Source organism: Hordeum vulgare, chromosome 4H, assembly GCF_904849725.1.
Source record: "Hordeum vulgare subsp. vulgare chromosome 4H, MorexV3_pseudomolecules_assembly, whole genome shotgun sequence".
NCBI classification, from domain to species: domain Eukaryota; kingdom Viridiplantae; phylum Streptophyta; class Magnoliopsida; order Poales; family Poaceae; genus Hordeum; species Hordeum vulgare.
This window is the reverse complement of record NC_058521.1, coordinates 165,179,126-165,198,969: the sequence shown is the minus strand read 5'-3', so window position 1 is coordinate 165,198,969 and position 19,844 is coordinate 165,179,126.

Sequence of the window (19,844 nt, the reverse complement as noted above, 5' to 3'; positions counted from 1 at the left end):
GTGGCCATGATGCCAATATGAATGATGCTTATGAAGATGAGCTAGCTATAGTTCCTTATGTTACACATGATGATTTTGATGAATATAATATGCATGTGCTTGCTGCTCCTACTTGCAATTATTATGAGTAAGGAACTACATCTCCACCTCTCTATGTTTCCAATACGATAAAGTTGCAAGAAACTGCTTATGCTATGTATTGGCCTTTACTTGATGTGCATGAATTGCTCTTTTATGACATGCCAATGCATAGGAAGAGAGTTAGACTTCGTCATTGCATGATATATGTTACCTTGTACTCACTACTAAATTTCAAATCATTGCTAATTAAAATTGCCTTTGATATACCTTGGGATCCGGGTGGATCCATTACTTGAGCACTTTACGCATAGCTTAATGGCTTTAAAGAAAGCGCTGCCTGGGAGACAACCCTGAAGTTTTAGAGAGTCATTTATTTATGTTGAGTGCTTTTATTTAGTTTAAAAACAAAAAAAAATATAAAGGGGAACTTAAAACTTTTTCAAAAAGAGAAGCGATTGAAAGGTGATGCATTGCGGAAGTGAGGGTCGACCTTGAACACTTGTGTTCATGATCATGGAAACAATGTAGAATTTTTCATGGAAGTTTCTCACAAAAATAATTATCCCCTTGTACAATTCCTTTGTGTTCTTAAAAATAATGTGCCAAGTAAAGCCTTTACGATTAGTTTGGGTGATAGTTGTTTGATCACGCTGAGAAAAGACAGAAACTTTTTGCTCACGAAATTAATTTTCATTTTTATTATGGAACAGCTTTTGAGTTTATTATTTTTGCTGCTGATTTATACGGAAATTTTCCAGACGTTCGTAATTTTTCAGATTTTTTGAGATACCAGAAGTATACGGAATATACAGATTGCTACAGACTATTCTGTTTTGACAGATTCTGTTTTCTATGCATTGTTCTCTTATTTTGATGAATCTATGGGTAGTATCGGGGGGTATGAACCATGGTGAAGTTGGATTACAGTAGATATAATGCTAATATGAATTTAGAATGAGTTCACAAGTGTACTTGAAGTGGTGATTTATTTTATTATACTAACGGATTTCACGAAGTTTTGTTGAATTTTGTGTGATTGAAATTTTCAAGTTTTGGGTGAGAGCACGATGGATGAAGGAATAAGGAGAGGCAAGAGCCTAAGCTTGGGGATTCCCGAGGCACCCCAAGGTAATATTCAAGGAAGACTCAAGTGTCTAAGCTTGGGGATGCCCCGGAAGGCATCCCCTCTTTCGTCTACAATCTATCGGTAATTTTACTCGGAGCTATATTTTAATTCGTCACATGATATGTGCAAATGCTTGGAGCGTCTTTTCTGTTTATTTTTCCTTTTTATTTATGCACCATGCTGGTATGAGATAGTCCTCGGTTGGATTTTTAGAATGCTTCTTGTGCTTCACTTACATCTTTTGAAGTTTGGATTGCCTGTTTCCCTACACATAGAAAACCGCCATTTGTAGAATGCTCTTTTCCTTCACTTATATTTGTTAGAGCGGGGCATATCTTTTGTAGAAAGAATTAAACTCTCATTCTTCACTTATACCTATTTAGAGAGTTAACAGGAGTTGGTCATTCACGTGGTTAGTCATAAAACCCTACATAAAACTTGTAGATCACTGAATATGATATGTTTGATTCCTTGCAATAGTTTTGCGACATGATTATGTGATATTAGAGTCATGCTAGTGAGTAATTGTGTATTCGTAGAAATACTTGTGTTAAGGTTTGTGATTCCCATAGCATGCACGTGTGGTGAACCGTTATGTGATGAAGTCGGAGCATGATTTATTTATTGATTGTCATCCTTTGTGTGGAGGTCGGTATCGCGCGATGGTTAACTCCTACCAACCTTTCCCCTAGGAGCATGCATGTGGTACCTTGTTTCGTTGACTAATAGACTTTTGCAATAAGTATGTGAGTTCTTTATGACTAATGTTGAGTCCATGGATTATACGCACTCTCACCCTTCCACCATTGCTAGCCTCTCTAGTACCGCGCAACTTTCGCCGGTGCATTACACCCACCATATAGCCTCCCTCAAAACAGCCACCATACCTACCTCTTATGGCATTTTCATAGCCATTCCGAGATATATTGCCATGCAACTACCACCGTTCCGTCTCATGACATGTGCCACCACTTCCATATTGCCATTTCATGATCGTAAGATAGCTAGAATGATGTTTCCATGGCTTGTCCATTTTTTTGATGTCATTCTATGCTAGATCATTGTCACGGTACACTACCGAAGGCATTTCATATAGAGCCATCATTGCTCTAAGTATTGAGTTGTAAGTGTGATGATCATTATTAATAGAGCATTGTCCCATGTGAGGAAATAAAAGAGGCCAGCAAAGCCCATTTATAAGAAAGACACCAAAGATGCCCACCAAAATAAATAAAAAATATATAAAAAAAGAGGCCAAAGAGCCCACAAAAAAATGAGAGAAAAGAGAGAAGGGACAATTGCTACTACTTTCCACACTTGTGCTTCAAATAGCACTATGATCTCTATGACAGAGAGTCTCCTATGTTGTCACTTCCATATACTAGTGGGAAATTTTCATTATATAACTTGGCTTGTATATTCCAATGATGGGCTTCCTCAAAATTTCCCTAGGTCTTCGGGAGCAAGCAAGTTGGGTGCATAACTAGTTTCTTTTGTGAGCTTTCATACACTTATAAGCTCTACTGCATCCGTTGCATGGCAATCCCTACTCACTCACATTGATATCTATTGATGGGCATCTCCATAGCCCGTTGATACACCTAGTTGATGTGAGACTATCTCCTCCTTTTTGTCTTCTCTACAACCACCATATTCTATTCCACCTATAGTGATATGTCCATGGCTCACGCTCATGTATTGCGTGAAAGTTGAGAAAGTTTGAGAACACTAAAGTATGAAACAATTGCTTAGCTAAAACCGGGGTTGTGCATGATTTAAATATGTTATGTGGGGAAGATGGAGCATAGCCAGACTATATGATTTCATAGGGATAACTTTCTATGGCCAGGATATTTTGAAGGCATGATTGCTTTGTTAGTATGCTTGAAATATTATTGTCTTTATGTCAAATGATAGACTATTGCTTCGAATCACTCGTGTTTTAGTATTCATGCCATGATTAGATTATATGATCAAGATTATGCTAGGTAGCAGTCCACATCAAAAATTATCTTTTTTATCATTTACCTACTCGAGGACGAGCAGGAATTAAGCTTGGGTATGGTGATATGTCTCCGTCGTATCTATAATTTTGGATTGTTTCATGCCAATATTCTACAACTTTCATATACTTTTGGCAACTTTTTATACTATTTTTGGGACTAACATATTATCCGGTGCCCAGTGCCATTTCCTGTTTGTTGCATGTTTTTTTGTTTCGCAGAATATCCATACCAAACGAAGTCCAAATGTAATAAAAACTTACGGGGATTTTTTTTTGGAATTTTATGATTTTTGGGAAGAAAAATCAACGCGAGGCGATGCACTGAGGGCCCACAAGCCGTGTAGCCGCCACCAGGAGGTACGGCGGCGGCTGGCAGGCTTGTTGCCACTCCTTAAGGCGGTTGGAGCCCTTATTTCGCCGCAAGAAATATAATATCCGGGAGAAAATCGTGTTAAAATTTCAGCCCCCTATCGGAGTTACGGATCTCCGGGAATTTAAGAAACGGTGAAACGCAAAATCTGGGAGCGCAGAAACAGAAGGACACACAGAGAGAGATCCAATCTCGGAGGCGCTCTCGCCCCTTCGCTGCCATGGAGACCATGGACCAGAGGGGAAACCCTTCTCCCATCTAGGGAGGAGGTCAAGGATGAAGTAGAAGTAGGGGGGGCTCTCTCCCCTCTCTCCCGGCGGCGCCAGAACGCCGCCCGGGACATCATCGTGTGACGGCGATCTACACCAACACCTCCGTCATCTTCACCAACATCTCCATCATCTTCCCCCATCTATATTCAGCGGTTCACTCTCCCGCAACCCGCTTTACCCTCTACTTGAACATGGTGCTTTATGCTACATATTATTATCCAATGATGTGTTGCTATCCTATGATGTGTGAGTAGATTATCGTTGTCCTATCGGTGATTGATGAATTGCTATGATTGGTTTAATTTGCTTGAGGTTATGTTGTTGTCCTTTGGTGCCCATCATATGATTGCGCGCGTGGATCACACCATAGGGTTAGATGTATGTTGATAGGACTATGTATTGGCAGGCTAGAGTGATAGAAGCTTCAAACCTAGCATAGAAATTGATGCATATGGGATTGAAGGGGGACCAATATATCTTATTGCTATGGTTGGGTTTTACCTTAATGAACGTTAGTAGTTGCGGACGCTTGCTAATAGTTCCAATCATAAGTGCATAGAATTCCAAGTAAGGGATGACATGCTAGCAGAGGCCTCTCCCACATGATACTTGTTATCGATCTAGTAATCTAGTCAATTGCTTAGGGACAATTCCGCAATACCCACCACCACTTTTCCACACTCGTTAGACACTCATAGTTGTTTCTTTATCTAACCAGTCCCTGGTTTTATTTACATGTTCTTTACTTTCTTGCAAGCCTTTCCTATCACTCCTACAAAGTACTTCTAGTTTCATACTTGTTCTAGGTAAAGTGAACGTAAAGTGTGCATAGAGTTGTATCGGTGGTCGATAGACCTTGAGGGAATATTTGTCCTACCTTTAGCTCCTCGTTGGGTTCAATACTCTTACTTATCGAGAAAAGCTACAATTGATCCCCTATACTTGTGGGTTATCACTGCGGCACTGCGCGTGCACAGGGGTGGCAACTACTAGTCGGGGAGGTAGACATGGCGCGACGCGACTCTTTAAACTAGCCAAGGGCATGGGCAGGTGGTCGCGGCAGCTCGCGCGCGCGCGTGCAAAACGCACGCTCTGGCCATGCCCAAAACATGCACAGCACCTGCTCGACGGAATGCCAGGCCTCACCTATGGACTCCAATTCTTCTCAAACTCAACAGGGTTAGGCTAGAGGATATGGCAAGATGGCTGGACATGAAGGTTTGGCTAGGGAAGACACTCTACAATGCAAGGTCAACGCCATGCCAAATTTGGACATGCACCATAGGTGGTTGATGAAATGCCAAAGGCTTCCAATGAGCTTTTAGGCAACCCAAAAACTCCAGATCATACTCTCCCTAAGTGTTAGTCATGAAGGTCAAGTCAGTTGGGCAAAAGGAAAAACTTGGTAATGCAATTGTTAGAGAAAATCATTTTTGGACCGAAAGTTGAGGCTAATATCACATGCATTTAAAATCATTCAATGGGCCTCAACTCATGGAGTTAAGGTTTTGTTAGGGTGTTGCACAAGATGCAAAATCTTAAGGCAATCAGAGCAAGGAAAAACATGGTTCCAGTACAAAGTACTAAACTGGACCAGAACAGAAAAAGAGTTGTTTTCCTAAATTTTCCAAAGCACAAGGTTGGGTTTTTGCATAAAAGTGAATCCCATGTATTACATCCCCAAAATTTTATAGAATTTTTGAAAGAATATATCTAGGGGTTGATGTACAAACTACACTTTTGGCCAGAATAGAAAGGGAGTTATCAGCTCAAATTTTCCAAAACACTTGGATATTGTTGTACAAAAATATGACCGAGGGACATCACTTGTCACTTGCAAATATTTTTAGAATTTTATAACAATTTATATAAAGTTTTTAGTCCAAAACAGGCCCTTAAAGGAAATAAAAGTTATTTTTGAAAAAAAGAAACCTTGGCAAAAATATTAAAAATAAAATATCACATGAATTTGCCAGAAGAAAAGAAATGTCTTGATGCAAGCACTCACGTTCCAACATAAAATTTTAAAACCTATTTACTTGGGGAGGAATTTTACAAAAGGAAAAAGGAGTGTTTCGAAAATCAATTGAAAACCTAGAAATCCAGATTTTAAATGGACAAAATAATATCCCCATTTAGTTAAATAAAGAATTTAAAATGGTCTCAAGCGAGGGCTCAAGCACTAAATGATCTTTAAAGTAACACTTGGAAAGAAAAGTTTTTGGAAATAGGCTTAGAAAAGAGTCATGAAGTAAATTATTTCTAAAAAAAATTATTCTAGCAAATATTATATTTTATAAAAATATTACTAAATTTTTGGGGTGTGACAGTGACCAGGGGGCGCTGGACATCTCCCGGTTTTGACCAACACTCATGAGGAGCACCACTCGGGTTGTTGATTAATAATCTACGGGGGTCGACTGGTCCCTATGCAAGTTTATTAGTTATTAGGCAAATATAGTACCAAAGTTGGGCCTTGCCAGACAAGCTTTAACTAAGACGAATTGACAAGGGGGTCCTCATAACAACCCTGAGCATGTTAGGAGCGCTCAATTATGGAATATAACACCGGTAGCGGAAACTAAGGCTGCAAAAGCGGAACAAAACACACAGCTAGAAGGCCAAGCCTTCTGCCTTTTACCAGGTATATAGGTGCATCAAATTAAATAGGAATAATATGGTGATATAACAAGGAACCCATGTTTTCACATGGAAGCATCTGCACCTGCATCTAGCAATGCTAGCAAATGGTTAAGCAAGCGGTAACATAGCCAAACGGTGGTTTGCTAGGTTGTGGAAAGGTTAGAGGTTTTCAGGGCAATGTTGGGAAACTTATCAAACAGGTGGTAGGCAGCAAGACATAGCGATAGAAACGAAATAACTAGCATATCAATGATCGAAATGATATCTACGGAAATGTTCATCTTGCCTATGATCCCGCTTGGAAGAAGAACAAATCCGTGAAGCAGACGAACCATGTAGTCGAACGAATCCTCACACTCCGAAGCGGTTCGGAACTCTATCGACAAGAAATAATCTGGAACAACAATCAACACACAATAAACACCACAACATAGGCACGATATGATGTGCAAGCAATATGATGCATGTTCGGTTTAATTATGCAAGGTATGACATGGCAATTCACAAGAATCAAACACTACACATTAAGTGAAGCTCAATATGCAACGAGTTGCATATTGACGAAATTCCACATATGAATTACTTAGTTCACTCTCGTTTAGCTACACGGCAATAATAAATGTTGTTTAAACATGGCAAGAGGTGAAGCACAAATAAACTACCTATCTAGGCATTTTAAATGAGGCCGGAAACATAATATAGCATCTCCGAACTGACCCCATGTGCTAATTTTGAAATCTGTACAGATCTGTCCTAAACACAATTTATATTTGTTAAACGGAAAAATAAAGTGGTTCATGCGATTCTACACGTCATTCTCCTTGGTTAACATATATAGCTCACCTAAAACGGAGCTACGGTTAAGTAGCTACAAATTAAATCATTTTTAACACAGTATCATGCAAATCAATGCAAACAACATGTTTAATTAATTTTTAAGATGCATGAAAGTGGCATTTTGCGAAACTACACGAAATTCTACACATTCTACATATCTACGATTTTTGCATGCGATGCACGATTTAAAAGTTATGGGCATTTTAAGATTATGCCATATTCTACAATTTTAAAAATTTCGGGAATAATACACAATTCGCGTGCTGGGGGCCGGTCACCGGATCTGGGACGGCGAGCTGGCGGCACGGAGGTCTGGTGGGCGGAGCTGCGATGGTCGGTGGCTGCAGCGTTAGGGCGCTCGAGGCTCGGGCTCCAGTCAGCGGCGGGGAGATGGGCTCGCACGGTGGAGGCGGGTGGAGCTCGTGGCTGCGGCGGCTCAGGGTTGGGCACGCACAAAAATAGAGGCAAGCTAGGTTTTCTTATGTTAGGAAGGCTATGTCTTCCTTATATAGGGAGGGATCTAGGGTTAGGGGTTTTGCTTGGTTTCGGACCGTTGGATCGCAATCTGACGACTGCGATTGGAGGGGGTTTGCTAGGTGGGTTGGTGGGCTCTATAGAGTGGGATGGGACGAGAATAGAGGGAAGGTTGGGCCCGTAACACGTGTTTTTAAAACATCAAAAACGTCTGACGAATAAACCGATGATGGTACCGCTACAATCGAATCATCGGGTATCAAACGGACTCCGATTGTGACAAAATTTGGCTGGCAGTCTACCTACACTATGTTAAGACCGAATGCCAAGTTTCAACCCAATCTGAGAAAGTTTTATACACACTTCTAAAAGCAAGATTTTAACAATGTCGTGGGCACGTGCGTGTGTGGTTGGTCTCAAAAAGGTCAACGACGAAAACAGAGAGAACCGGCAACTAATAATGGATGCAAGTTTTGAAAACTGACGGCAATGGAGCACCGATGCAATGCGGATGATTGATACGTCTCCGTCGTATCTACTTTCCAAACTCTTTTGCCCTTGTTTTGGACTCTAATTTGCATGATTTGAATGGAACTAACCCGGACAGACGCTGTTTTCAGCAGAATTGCCATGGTGTTGTTTTTGTGCAGAAATAAAAGTTCTCAGAACGTCCTGAAAATTTATGAAGAATGTTTCTAGAAAACATCAAAAATACATGCGGAAAGATCCACCGAAGGGGATGGGCGAGTGGGCCACATGCCCTGTTGCCGCGGCCACCCCCCTGGCCGCGGCAACCAAGCTTGTGGGGCCCATGTGGCTCTATCGCCCCCAATCTCAGCTCTATAAATTCAGGTTCGCCTAGAAAAAAATCAAAAGAGAAGATTTCGTCGCGTTTGCGATATGGAGGCGCCGCCACATCCTGTTCTTCATCTGGACGACAGATCTGGAGTCCGTTTAGGGCTCCCGAGAGGAGGAAATTGTCGCCATCATCATCATCAACCTTCTTCCCTCTCCAATTCCATGAAGCTCTTAATCATTCGTGAGTAATCTATTCATAGGCTCGCTGGGCGGTGATGAGTAGGATGAGATCTATCATGTAATCAAGTTAGTTTTGACGGGGATTGATCCCTAGTACCCACTATGTTCTGAGATTGATGTTGCTACTACTTTTCCATGCTTAATGCTTGTCACTAGGGCCCGAGTGCCATGATTTCAGATCTGAAATTATTATGTTGCCACCAATATATGTGTGTTTTAGATCCGATCTTGCAAGTTGTAGTTACCTACTATGTGTTATGACCCGGCAACCCCGGAGTGACAATAACCGGAACAACTCCCGGTGATGACCATAATTTGAGGAGTTCATGTGTTCACCAAGTGCTAATGCGTTGTTCGGGTTCTTTATTAAAGGAGAACCTTAATATCCTGTAGTATCCTTTTGGACCCCGCTGCCATGGGAGGGATGGACAATAGATGTCATGCAAGTTCTTTTCCCTAAGCACGTATCACTACACACGGAATGCATGCCTACATCACATTGATGAACGGGAGCTAGCCACATATCTCTGCATGTTATAAATGTTGCATGATGAATATCATCCAAACGAATCACCGACCCATTGCCTACGAGTTTGTCCCACTGTTGTTGTTACTTGTCTTGCTCTGCTGCTACTGCTGTTACTACTATTGTTGCTGCTGTTACTAGTGTTGCTGCTGCTGTTACTTTCTATGGTTGCTACTTGCTACTACTGTCACTACTGTTGTTCCTTGCCACTGCTGTTACTCGTTACACTGCTACTACCTGCTAAAATTCTGGTTCGCTCGGCGTTGACGGAAAAAGACAATTTCCGTCAACGGGCAACTTCTGGCGCCATTGATACGACAGTTAGGAATAGTCTGCCGTCAACAGATCGTTTCTCACACCGTTGTTATCATACTACTTTGCTGCTGATACTTTGCTTGCAGATACTAATCTTTCAGGTGTGGTTGAGTCTGACACATTCAGCTGCTAATACTCGAGAGTATTCTCTCACCTCCTGACTGGCGTATCAACAAATTTGGGTCGAATACTCTACCCTCGAAAACTACCGCGAACCCATGTGTTGGTGGGCCATTGCAAGACAATTGCTAATTGTTGAGCAACTGGGAGCAGTTCTGGCTCTATTGTCGCAAAGGCATCAACTCAAGGACTCGTCAACAACATTCTTCTAGTGCCGTTGCCGGGGACTGCTAGCAGCATTTTTTCTGGCGCCGTTGCCGGGGAGGTATTTCTATATTCTCTGAGTCACTTGGGATTTATATCTGCTGATCACTATGAAGAATCTGATGGATCCAAAAACCAAAGTCTTGCCCTCAACTACGAGGGGAGGTAAGGAACTGCCATCTAGCTCTGCACTTGATTCACCTTTAGTTATGAGTAAGTTTGCGACATCACCTCCTGCTAGAAATCTGGATATGTCGTTTGTGCTTGATGATGCTTATGATGCTATTGCTAGAGATGCTATGCTTGATACTATGCCTGATACTGCTAGAGATGCTATTCTTGATACTGCTAGAGATGCTATGCTTGATACTGCTTTGCCTGATGATGCTAGAGATGCTATTTTGCCTGATGATGCTATGCTTGATACTGCCTTTCCTGATGATGCTAGAGATGTTACTATGCTTGATGATACTATGCTTGATACTGCTAGAGATACTACTTTGCCTGATGTGCCACTAGGGGTATTCCTTAATGCTCATATTGCTAGAGTTACTACCAATGCTCGTGATGCTTCTGAAACTGCCGATACTATTGAGATAGAACCGGCTTTTGCTCCTGCTAGATGTAGCTCTCCTAGATATGAATTGCCTGGTATACCTGAGGGTTACGTTATGGAGGGAGAGATAGCTGAGGATATTCTTGCGTGTAAGGATGCCTATGACGCTGAGAAATTACTTCTCAAGTGGAAGGAAAAATCTCTGAAAGCTAGGATGAAATACGACCCGAAGTTTGCCACTTCACCTATCTTTATCACCGATAAGGATTATGAATTCACTATCGATCCTGAGATAATCTCTCTAGTCGAATCTGATCCTTTCCACGGTTATGCGTCTGAGACGGTCGTAGCCCATATTACCAAACTACACGATATAGCCACCCTTTTCACTAGTGAGGAGAAGATCCGCCACTACTATATCCTTAAGTTGTTTCCTTTCTCTCTAAAGGATGACGCTAAAGCCTGGTTCACTTCCCTTGCTCCTGGATGTGTGAGTAGTCCCCAGGATATGGTCTATTACTTCTATGAGAAATATGTCCCTGCCCATAAGAAGCAAGCTACCTTGCAGGAAATATACAACTTTGCTCAACTCAAAGAAGAGAGTCTCTCACAAGCTTGGGGGAGGCTCGTCCAGCTACAGAATGCTTTGCCTGATCACCCTCTTAAGAAGAACGAGATACTTGATATCTTCTATAACGTACTTACCGATGCCTCTAAGGACCACCTAGATAGTTGTGTCGGTTGTGTTTTTAGGGAACAAACTGTAGAACAAGCTGAGACTTTCCTGAATAACATCTTGATCAACGATAATGCTTGGACTATCCCCGAGCCACCTCCTAAGCCAACTCCGGAGAAAAGATGTATTCTATTCCTCAGTCCTGAAGATATGCAAGAAGCCAAGAAATCTATGCAACAGAAAGGCATTAGATCTGAAGATGTCAAAAATCTACCACCTATCGAAGAGATCCATGGTCTCGATAACCCGATACAGGTAGTGGAAGTAAATTCTCGGCGTAGGTTTGATGAGAGTGGTATCTTTTTGATAAACCTGCTAGCCTATGCTTTGATGAATTTGACAACTTTGTTGCCAAACAACAGAGTTTCAATGATTATGTTAAGAGACATTTGGAACAAAATACTCATATGCTTAGTCATTAAAGTGCTTGTGTAGACAGAAATGTCAATGATCTGAAGCTTCTCAGTAAACATGCATCTATGATTACTACTCAGGTAGAACAAGTACTTAAAGCTCAGAATGACCTGCTCAATGAATTAAATGACAACTCTGTCAGAGTCATTACTAGAGGAGGCAAAATGACTCAGGAACCTTTGTATCCTGAAGGTCATCCTAAGAGAAGTGATCAAGATTCTCAAGGAATTAATGCAGATGCACCCAATCATCCTAAGGAGAAGAAGAAGGATGATAGAAACATGCCTGTTAGTTCACCAAATACTGTCACACCTGAAGAACCAAATGATATTTCTGCGTCTGATGCAGAAACACAATCTGGTGATGAACATGAACCTGGAGACAATATGGACAGCGATGTTCATAATGATGCTCAATCTAGCAATGATAAGGATGTGGAGATTGAACCTATGGTTAATCCTGATAACCCACAACCTAAGGGATACGATAAGAATGACTTCACTGCTAGGAAGCATGGTAAAGAAAGGGAGCCATGGGTTCAGAGACCTATGCCCTTTCCTCCTAAGCCATCTAAGAAAAAGGATGATGAGGATTTTGAGCGCATTATTGAAATGATAAGACTCGTCTTTCTGCAGATGCGGTTAGTTGATATGCTCAAAATGTCTTCATATCCCAAGTACATGAAAGATATCGTGACCAATAAACGGAAGATACCAGATCTTGAGATCTCCACCATGCTTCCCAATTACACTTTCAAAGGTGGAACTCCTAAGAAACTTGGTGATCCCGGAGTGCCCACTATACCATGCTCCATTAAAGGAAACTACGTAAGAACTGACTTATGTGACCTTGGAGCCTGAGTTAGTGTTATGCCTCTCCCTCTTTATCATAGACTTGAACTGGATAAGTTGACACCCACTGAAATCTCTCTGCAAATGCCCGACAAATCAACTGCTTTCCATGTTGGCGTTTGCGAGGATGTGCCTCTTGTGGTTGCTAACACCACTGTCTTAACAGACTTTGTTATCTTGGATATTCCCGAGGACGATGCCATGGATGTCATCCTTGGTAGACCCTTTTTAAACACCGCAGGGGCTGTTATAGATTGCAACAAAGGCAATGTCACTTTCCATGTCAACGGGAATGAGCATATTGTGCACTTTCTGAAGAAACGATATCAAGTACATTGCATCAATGCTATCGAAAAAACTTCATCGATTCTTATTAGGAGCTTTGAATGCCCTATTCCTCGTGTCAAGATGAAGTATGATTTGCTTGTTGGGGAGATTCATATCCCCATTGAGGTGACTTAGTGGATATTCGAAAATTCTCTGTTCTCTTTTGCGATTCGAGAAAGTTTTGTCATAAGGATTTGATCAACCCCATTGACGGATTTCTTTCAATGACCATGAAATGGATGAATTAAAGAAGTCACATACCTCTCTTTTAAGCTTTGACTTTCTTTTGCTTAGAAGAAAAATGATAGGTTTATTTTAGTTTTTCCTGTTTTCTGTCTTAGCGTCCTGGAGAGAAATACCTCGAAAATAAAAGTTCTCCGATGGTCCTGAAAATCTAGTATGATTTTTTCTGGAATATTTGAAAAATACTGGTCCTGAGAGTTGGCCTGGGGGCCACCCTAGTGGGCCACAAGCCCTGTCACCGCGGCCTACCCCCTGGCCGCGGCAAGCAAGCTTGTGGGGCCCACAGGGCCCCCTCCACTCATTCCAGCTCCCATCTTCGTCTTCTTCCTCCAGAAAAGTTTGTTTTGCAACTCAAACCCGTGTTCTTGCTCATTTGGCTATGTTTTTCGATCTCCATGCTCAAAGCATCATTCTCCGAATCGTTTTGGGCAAATTGCTCCTTGGTAAGTGACTCCTCCATTGGTCCAATTGGTTTTTGCTCTAGTGCTTTACCATTCACGTATTGCTGCTACCTTGGTGACCCTGTTCTTAAGCTTGAGATGTTGATTTTAGATGGTCCCAAGTAGTTTTAGCCCGTGATACGGTCCCTAGGCACTAGTAGGAGTAGTTTCTACGACTTGGGTTAATCCTTACTCACTTTTCTTTCAAAGTCTCTAAAAATTTCAGAATTTTTCAGAGCTAGAAAAAGGAAAAGGTGAGGAGTTTCCTGAGAGGCTCTTCAAGCTGTAACCCCAAGGAGGACGAGAAGAACCTCCCCAACTACGTGGTTCCTTGAGTCACAGAAGTTCGAGTGTGCGAGTGGCCAAGTGATGAATTTTTGCGCGCCGTCGGGATTTATGAAGACTTTTATTACTTGGTGGAGAACGCAGGTCTTACCGCGTTCGTTGAAGATAAGTGCTCACAATACCTCCTCCTCACCAATATTTTCGTTCAAAGCTTCAACTTTTATCCGAGGAAGATTCCTCCCATGGTTGAGTTGATGTTGTACGATATCCCCCAGTGCATGACACTACAGGATTTTTGCAATGCATGCAAATTACCTTATGTTGGGGATATTCATGATCCTCGTCCACGGGACGTGGAGGATTTCATAGGTAATATTGCTGTTGGAGAGGAGAGAGGAGTGTCTCGCGCTAGAATTGCTAGCATACATTTTCCTGTGCTTCGGTACTTCTCATTATTTGTGGGAAAATGTTTGATTGCCGTGGGGAGGCTGGATCACTTATCTCTCCACACCTTGCGGTTTTGCGCGAAAGCCTTTATAGCACTAAGACTTATAGCCTAGGTGCTATAGTAGCTCAGCGGTTGAACACAAACCGTTCCAAAGGTGTCGTCTATGGAGGTATCTATGCTACTCGTCTCAATAGACACTTTGAGATACCTATTAGACTTCGCGACGAAGAATAGATGCTTCTTCCTGAGAAATATCTGGATTATGACAGCATGGTTCGCCATGATTTTCTAGATAGAGATGCTAGTAGACGGATGATTTATAACCTGGTATTAGTCAGGGTACTCGAGAGACTATTACTTTGCCTGCTCCTTCTTTGTTCGATCTTCATGCAGGCAGGTACACTATTATGCCATCGGACATCTACGCATATTGGGGCTTAGCCCAACCACAGGTGCCTGTGCCCAAGCCGCCAGTCGAGTACCAGATGTCAGTTTATCAGTAGGAGCCAGAGGAGCTCACACAGCAGTGGCATCCACAGTCCGCTCCGGAGTATCCCGGCGCTGGTTATTTCCCGCTTGGGAGTAGACCAAGCTAGGCCAAAAGCCTAAGCTTGGGGGAGTACGTGCTTGCACCAACTTTACATTCATGCTTATCCTTTCACATTGTTAGTCAGTGTTTACACTTTGCCACTGTATTATACATGCTAGTTTATTTTCGTTTTCTTATTTTCTTGTTTTGTGTCCTTTTGAGAAAACCCAAAAAGATTTTTCTTTCTTCTTTTGCTTGTTGGGAGTTTTCCTGTGTAAACAGTTTTCTTTTTCTTTGGGTCAAGGTAGAAGATATTGGTTACAATGTTTAGTGGCTCTTGCATGCATACCTGTTTAGCTTTCAAAGAGCCATATTACTTTGTGTTCTCCTTTGTGTTTGCCTGCAGATTCAGCTTAGTCCAATGCACAAGCATGCTTATTATTGTTCACATCTCTCGATCGTGCAAGTGAAAGGCAATGACGATGATATATGATGAAGTGACTGAGACTGGAAAAGCTGGTATGAACTCTATCTATTTTGTTTTTGTAAATATGACTAGCTTGTCGTCCCAGATTAAGCTTTGTTGTGAGAGAACCATGTTTGCAATGACAACTTAGAGATCATAGTTTCTGATGCCATGCTTATTTAGCTAGGAGCTTATAATGGTTTGTCTTGAATGCCAACATAGATTTTGAGATGACTATGATGTAGTATGATAGGATGGTATTCTCCTATGAATGATTCAAGTGGCTTGACTTGGCGCGTGTTCATGCATGTAGTTGAAACGAACTCAACATAGCCTCTATGATGTTCGTGTTCATGGTGATTTATATCCTGTTCATGCTTGCACTCCATGTTAGTCAAACTCATTGCATCTTGATGACTGTTGTCGCTCTCTAGTTGGTCGCTTTCCAGTCTTTTGCTAGCCTTCACTTGTACTAAGCGGAATACTGCCTGTGCATCCACTTCCATAAACCCAAAAGTTTTTCCATTAGAGTCCACCATACCTACCTATTTGCGGTATTTACCTGCCGTTCCAAGTAAATTTGCATGTGCCATTCTCTAAACCTTCAAGAAATAATTTGTTTTGCATGCCCGAACCGCTCATGTGGTGACAGGGGGCTATTGATATCTTCCATGTTAGGCATGTTATCCTCGACATGTGTTTATTCAGTGTCATTCACGAGAAAGGGGTCGGTAATTGGAATGCCCAGTTCCACGCTTAAATCGAAAACATAACTGTAAAACAAGACTCCCCCGGATTGATGTTAGTATGGACGGTACCCGAGGATTCGGCTAGCCGTGGAGTGTGATTGATTGGTGGTGGGGGAGTTAAAACTTTACTTTTCTGTTTGGGAACCGCCTATAGCATGAGTAGCGTGGAAGATATTGAGAATTCTTGGTCATTGCATTGACAATGAAAGCATGCCACCCAAAGTTATTATCTCTGTTTTCAAAGCTTAAGCTCTCGCACCTCTGCAAATCAATACTTCCCTCTGTGAAGGGCATGTCTATTTATTTTCCTATTGAGTCATCCTCTTCTTATATAAGCACCAATTAGAGAGCACCTTTGTCATTTTTATGCTTTGCTTTTGGTTGATATTGAGTATGACTATGACTGGATCTTCGTTGCTATGAATTACAATGTTTAGTCACCCTTGATCTTTGAAAGTCCTCTGCATTTATGTTTTGCGGTCTTAGAAAGAGCTAGCGAGATACCACCTATTCACATTGCTTCATGCTTGTTTTGATTGAATTGTTGGTATCTGAAACTCATTATTATTTGCTCGCTAGCTGATTATGCCATTGATATTAGTTTACCGTGAGACCCTTGTGTCACTTGCTTATGTGGTTAACTTGTGATCCTGCTGAAATTCTGGTTACGAGTTAGACATAGTTGCAACAACAAGATCAAACAGAGTTTGTCAAAGTTTTTCTTTCTCTTTCAGTTTTTCAACTGAGTTGCTTGAGCACAAGCAAGGTTTTAAGCTTGGGGGAGTTGATACGTCTCCGTCGTATTTACTTTTCCAAAGAATTTTGCCCTTGTTTTGGACTCTAATTTGCATGATTTGAATGGAACTAACCCGGACTGACGCTGTTTTCAGCAGAATAGCCATGGTGTTGTTTTTGTGCAGAAATGAAAGTTCTCGAAACGTCCTGAAAATTTACGGAGAATTTTTTTGGAAAATATGAAAAATACCTGCGCAAAGATCCACCGGAGGGGATGGGCAAGTGGGCCACAAGCCCTGTTGCCGCGGCCAGCCCCCCTAGCCGCGGCAACCAAGCTTGTGGGCCCACGTGGCTCTGCTGCCCCCAATCTCAGCTCTATAAATTCACTTTCGCCCAGAAAAAAAATCAGAAGAGAAGATTTCGTCGCGTTTGCGATACGGAGGCGCCGCCACATCATGTTCTTCATCTGGAGGACAGATCTGGAGTCCGTTTAGGGCTCCGGAGAGGGGGAAATTGTGCCATCATCATCAACAACATTCTTCCCTCTCCAATTCCATGAAGCTCTTAATCGTCCGTGAGTAATCTATTCGTAGGCTCGGTGGGCGGTGATGAGTAGGATGAGATCTATCATGTAATCAAGTTAGTTTTGATGGGGATTGATCCCTAGTATACACTATGTGCTGAGATTGATGTTGCTACTACTTTACCATGCTTAATGCTTGTCACTAGGGCCCGAGTGCCATGATTTCAGATCTGAAATTATTATGTTGCCACCAATATATGTGTGTTTTAGATCCGATCTTGCAAGTTGTAGTTACCTACTATGTGTTATGACCCGGCAACCCCGGAGTGATAATAACCGGAACCACTCCCGGTGATGACCATAATTTGAGGAGTTCATGTGTTCACCAAGTGCTAATGCGTTGTTCAGGTTCTTTATTAAAGGAGAACCTTAATATCCTGTAGTATCCTTTTGGACCCCGCTGCCATGGGAGGGATGGACAATAGAAGTCATGCAAGTTCTTTTTCCTAAGCACGTATGACTACACAGGGAATGCATGCCTACATCACATATATGAACGGGAGCTAGCCACATATCTCTCCATGTTATAACTGTTGCATGATGAATATCATCCAAACGAATCACCGACCCATTGCCTACAAGTTTGTCCCACTGTTGCTGTTACTTGTCTTGCTCTGCTGCTACTGCTGTTACTACGATTGTTGCTGCTGTTACTAGTGTTGCTGCTGCTATTACTTGCTATGGTTGCTACTTGCTACTGTTGTCACTACTGTTGTTCCTTTCCACTGTTGTTACTCGTTACCCTGCTGCTACTTGCCACAATTCTGCTTCGCTCGGCGTTGACGGGAAAAGACAAATTCCGTCAACGGGAAACTTCTGGCGCCATTGATACGACAGTTAGGAATAGTCTGCCGTCAACAGATCGTTTCTCACACTGTTGTTATCATACTACTTTGCTGCTGATACTTTGCTTGCAGATACTAATCTTTCAGGTGTGGTTGAATCTGACACATTCAGCTGCTAATACTCGAGAGTATTCTCTCACCTCCTGACTGGCGTATCAACAAATTTGGGTCGAATACTCTACCCTCGAAAACTACCCCGAACCCATGTGTTGGTGGGCCATTGCAAGACAATTGCTAATTGTTGAGCAACTGGGAGCAGTTCTGGCTCTATTGTCGCAAAGGCATCAACTCAAGGACTCGTCAACAACATTCTTCTAGTGTCATTGCCAGGGACTGCTAGAAATGATGCGCATGATGCGATGATGAATGGGACAAACAAATAATCACAAGGCAGCAACGGAATAAAAGGGGAATCATCTGGAGCGTCGGTCTCGGGCTGTTACACGCTGCGACCAACAAGAGCAAAAGTAGCTAGGCAACCGAACAAGCTTCACAAAGGTATCATTATAATAACCGGAGTTGTGCCATCAGGAGAACCCGTCGCCCAGTTAACACGGAAAAGACATATAGAAAAATTCTAGGTTGCATCTTGAGAAAAAAGATCACGATCGGTTGCAACGATATCAGCACACGTAAGCAGAAGCTATTTGAAGCGTTACACCAAAGTTATACATTTCCGTTTGACTCTAAAAAAGGCCGAAGAGTATGCCCTATTGAAATGGCCAAAAATGTTTAGGGACTGGAAGATCACTGCCTGTTACTATATCGTGGGTAAGGACTTTGAGATCGTTAACCATCTCAGTCCAACTATGGATCACGAAGAATGGACTAAGTTTTGTGAATCACCACGAAGAGAGTCAAGAAATGAGGTAAGCAACCATTTCTGTAATTTACGGAAAAATCTGCCAGGTAATGATACATCTCCGTCGTATCACTAATTTTTTATTGTTCCATGACATATTATACAACTTCCACATATTTTTGGCAACATTTTATATTATTTATTGCACTAACATATTGATCCAATGCCAACTGCCAGTTCCTATTTGTTGTATGTTTTTTGTTTCACACAATCTCCATGACCAACAAAGTCCAAACGCAATAAAAATTATGCAGAATTATTTTGGAATATATGTGATTTTTGGTAGTTAGAATAAACGTCAACGGAGGCCCATGGCCTCCACTAGATAATAGGGCACGGCCCATGCCCCCTCGCATGCAGTGGTGGTTAGTGGCCACCCTGTAAGTCGGTTGCGGCTCCTCTTCGGGCTCAAGAAAGATAATTTATGGAAAAATCATGGAAAAATTTGAGCCCGATCGGAGTTACAGATCTCCGGGAATTTAAGAAATGGTGGAGGGCCAGAAAACAAGAATGCGGAACATAAGCGATTAGGAGAGGGAGATCCAATCTCGGACGGGCACCTTCCCCTCCGCCGCCATGCAAGCCATGGACCAGAGGAGCAACTCTCCTCCCATCTAGGGGGGCAAGGAAGAATATGGAGGGTACTCTCTCCCCCTCTCTCCCGATGGCATCGTGTGCTGCCGGGGCGATCTACATCAACAATTTTGCCGTTGTCAACACCAACTCTGTCCCCCATATGCAGCGGTATAACACCTCTTTTCCTG